Genomic DNA, 4,140 nt, shown 5'->3' with positions numbered 1-4,140 from the left:
AGCAATTATCAACATAGCTCACATGGTCATTACCCATTAAAATACACTAAAGAAAGGCCACCATCATCCTTGTCATATCTGTGGAGTAATTGGAAGTTTTTACATAATGTTCTCTATAAACTAGTAAAAAAACGTTCAGACACCTTAGTTTTATTTGTTGAATCCTATAGCCTTGTTTGTGGAGGATATAGATATATGGAGATAAAAATACACAGAGATCACACACACAGTTTCTATGATTAACCAACTTTTAATTTAGTCCTATATGCTTTATACATTTTAATATGGCCAAAATAGTAGAGAGCCTTTACATTTTCATTGGTAGGGTGAAATTAAATTGTAAATTTTGGATTGTTGGAGCAACCTTACCTGTTCATTGCAGTAAAATAACATCTACTTTAATAGTCAAGTTTACAATACATCAACTATACATTTGACCAGTAAAATTAAAAATCAATCAATACATCCTACAACTTGCTCTTAAATCATAGATACCAGTTCAGTATTTTTGATATAAGTAGTTAATCCTGGATGAGTTACTCAGTATCACACATGTAATCAGCTTTGTTAATTATATATTGATTATAGTGTTAAAACATTGGTCTCGCCCTATTATGAGACTAAAAGTTGTATTGATACTTTAAACTCTATTGTGGATATCTCTATGGTACAGATGAACAGTGAAAATATCCCAATTTCAATCATATCAGAGCTTGTTTTTAAATGTATTAACACTATCAATCGCTGCTAGCTATACTGCTAAGTTTAGATTGTGCTTTAAAGATAAGTAATTCACTTCTTGTCAGCTTCAAATATTTTCTTTGAATATGAATAAGTAAATATTTTAAACACAAAGCTTTCTAATGCAAGCACTTATCACTAAGGCTCAGCATCGACTTTTCTTGTAAGAATGCAAATATTGAAATACTCAGTTGAACTGATCAGAAGGGTAATGTTATTAAAGCGATCTTCCTATACTATATATAGTGAGAGAGAATCTTTACTTTATGAAGCTTTGCTACTTCATCAATCTCTGTACAAGGCAATAAATTTTCACCACTAACTACAAGATACTCATTTTTAAAACTTCTCATTTAATGTCACAAAGTTTTTAAAGAGCACTATATTCCAATGTTAAATAGTACCACTAGATATATCTGTTGGTGGAAGAAAACCAGCAAAATTCTTATGGGTAGGTGAGAGTCCTACCATCATCGCTAACTTCACAGCAACATTGGATCCTTTAGTGTTCACTTCTCGATTATCATCTGGCATCATCTGAAGAAAGATTAACGGCAACGGTATCTAACTGATGCATTTGAATCATTATAGTTTATACACTATATTTAATTAGCTATGCTTGTTACTTAGAATCTGTGTTTAGTTCTGATGCATGTAGGTAGCTTTGTTTGATCAATGTTAATAGTTATTGCCTCATTCAACTGTTATAAACTTTTCCTAAAGATTGGTTTTTGAATAATCAGGTAATGCAGTGTTAAAATAAAGAAGAATAGCTCAGGTGAAATAAACGTTTTAAAGTTTCATTGTAACTTGATAATATTTGAAAATAGATTCTTTATGAAATGAAGGTAACACATTTGTTGATCAATTCAGTAATGAGACAAGTTAATATACAAAGTTTTAAACTGAATAAAAAAAAATGTTTTGGTACTTCTTTATGATTCTTGCAGGAGTGAGTGAAAGAGACTAGCAAGTATGTGATTATATTTTATTTATAATACTCGTTTTTCATAATTAGGAAGTACAGTTTTTATATTTGCATAAAGATAGTTATGGTTGTAAATATTCTTACATTCTTAAAGTTATTACTTGATTTAACTGATGAAGCAATGCATTCAAATCATTATGATTAATATAGTTTGTGTATATAAACCAAATATATCACACAAACAGTTGAGCATCATAGAAATACATGACAGTTAATGGTACTGTGCAGGTAAATATATCAAACAAACAGTTGAGCATCGTAGAAATACACGACAGTTAATGGTACTGTGCAGGTAAATATATCAAACAAACAGTTGAGCATCGTAGAAATACACGACAGTTAATGGTACTGTGCAGGTAAATATATCACACAAACAGTTGAGCATCATAGAAATACACGACAGTTAATGGTACTGTGCAGGTAAATATATCACACAAACAGTTGAGCATCATAGAAATACACGACAGTTAATGGTACTGTGCAGGTAGATATATCACACAAACAGTTGAGCATCGTAGAAATACACGACAGTTAATGGTACTGTGCAGGTAAATATATCAAACAAACAGTTGAGCATCGTAGAAATACATGACAGTTAATGGTACTGTGCAGGTAAATATATCACACAAACAGTTGAGCATCATAAAAATACATGACAGTTAATGGTACTGTGCAGATAAATATATCTCACAAACAGTTGAGCATCATAGAAGTATATGACAGTAAATGGTACTGTGCAGGTGAAGAGAGAGAAATATTAACTTTATGAATTTTTAAATTTCTTTATGTACCTAAAGTATTTCAAGAAGTTGGCATTGACTAAATTTGATGTTTTTTGTACAGGAAGGTTTTGGATGATAAATTCAAATTGTGAAAGACTCAGATGCACAGAAGTATAGTTTATTGTTTTATTTGATGGAAAAAGACAAATCCCAAATATTGCTAAACAAGAAATTATTTTAAATATTTTTTACACATTTTAATCATTGTTAGAAACCATATTTTCTTAATATTTTGAAAGTTTGTGAATATTATCAGTTAACTACTATTTTTACATTTAATTTGTATCATTAACTTGTAATATAGTTTGTAATAACATTAAGAATATTTACAACAATAACTATCATTAACAGCAAGGGTATTTCTTCCCAGTCAAGATTTGTAGTTTATTTTCCTTGGTGTTTACTTGACATGTTCTAGATGAGTTTTTAATCTGATTCCACATTTTGGTTTGTATACTGACACACTCATCCAAGCCTATATAATTTAGTTTTGCACCTTATATATATATATTATTAGTGACAAAAATGAAAAATATTTCAATCACAACAGTAAACATTTATACTCCTCTATCAGTCTGTTATCAAATGCTCAGAATGCAGTTATTATTGTATGATTTTGAAGTAATTTATAAATTAGAAATTACCAATTCAAAATGTATGTGTAAACTGTATGCCTAACAAACTCACAAGTGTAAAATACAGAGTAGTATAAGTTAACAAAAGGTTTTATATTGTAAACAATTATTTTGTATATAAAATACATTGTTAACTCCAGCCAGTACTACATTTTTACTGAAGTACAATAGAACTAGTTAAGTTTACTAAATTAATTTTTAAGGACATCTCTGGTACAAGTGTATTATTAGTCTTGATGTGAAGAAAAATATCAGGAAGTATTGAAACTATAGTTTAACACCATGTGGAAATCTCATCAGACCTGATACAACAGCCGGTGTTCAGGTTTGTTCTTAAAATCACATCAATCTCACCTGTTTGTGTGTTGTACAATTACATCTTAGAAAATGTATATTACACACTTTGATTTGTTTGTTTGTAGTTAAGCTCTTCCAACCACAGGTATCAAAACCTGGTTTACAGCACAAGTCCATAGACATACCATCGTACCACACGATTTTAGGAAGTACCTTGGTTACATGATTAATGATATATTTTGAATGAAAAGAAAATGCTGAATCTTGAAACTAATCTTAAGACACAAACCTTTTCACATATATGTTTATGCACTAGGCCATCCCCACCAACTTCAAATATTGAAAAACCATCTATCCATCTGAGAATAAAAATAAAAAAAATATAAATTCAAACACAGAATTTCTACACATAAAAAAAAACACATTTTTAGGTTTGTTAAAGTCAAGAAGTTATTAAATTAAATGAAACTATGTTACTGGAAAACCTTGCTAAGTAGTATTTCTCTTTCCATTTACTAGTTTATCTTACTGAAAACTGCAATTATATGCAAGTTACCAGTTATTACTACTATTATTAAATGAATCATCAAAACAAGAAAAAACCTATAAAATAATGACTATGTAAATCATACAAGTTGGAGAAATTTTTATAATGATACCAATATATATATATATATACACCTGGAAAAAAGTTAAG

General features: G+C 29.4%; 1 long non-coding RNA gene across 1 annotated transcript; it reads right to left on the bottom strand.

The window, feature by feature from the left end:
• Window positions 1–230: 230 nt before the first annotated feature.
• Window positions 231–4,134, bottom strand: LOC111089279. The gene is made up of 2 exons (XR_002613567.1): window positions 3,733–4,134; window positions 231–1,278 (listed from the first exon to the last, which is right to left on the bottom strand). It is a non-coding gene; the product is annotated as an uncharacterized LOC111089279 (long non-coding RNA).
• Between the last annotated feature and the right edge of the window lie 6 nt (window positions 4,135–4,140).

Source organism: Limulus polyphemus, unplaced genomic scaffold (assembly GCF_000517525.1).
Source record: "Limulus polyphemus unplaced genomic scaffold, Limulus_polyphemus-2.1.2 Scaffold5770, whole genome shotgun sequence".
NCBI lineage: Eukaryota > Metazoa > Arthropoda > Merostomata > Xiphosura > Limulidae > Limulus > Limulus polyphemus.
This window is presented reverse-complemented; position numbering and strand designations above follow the sequence as displayed.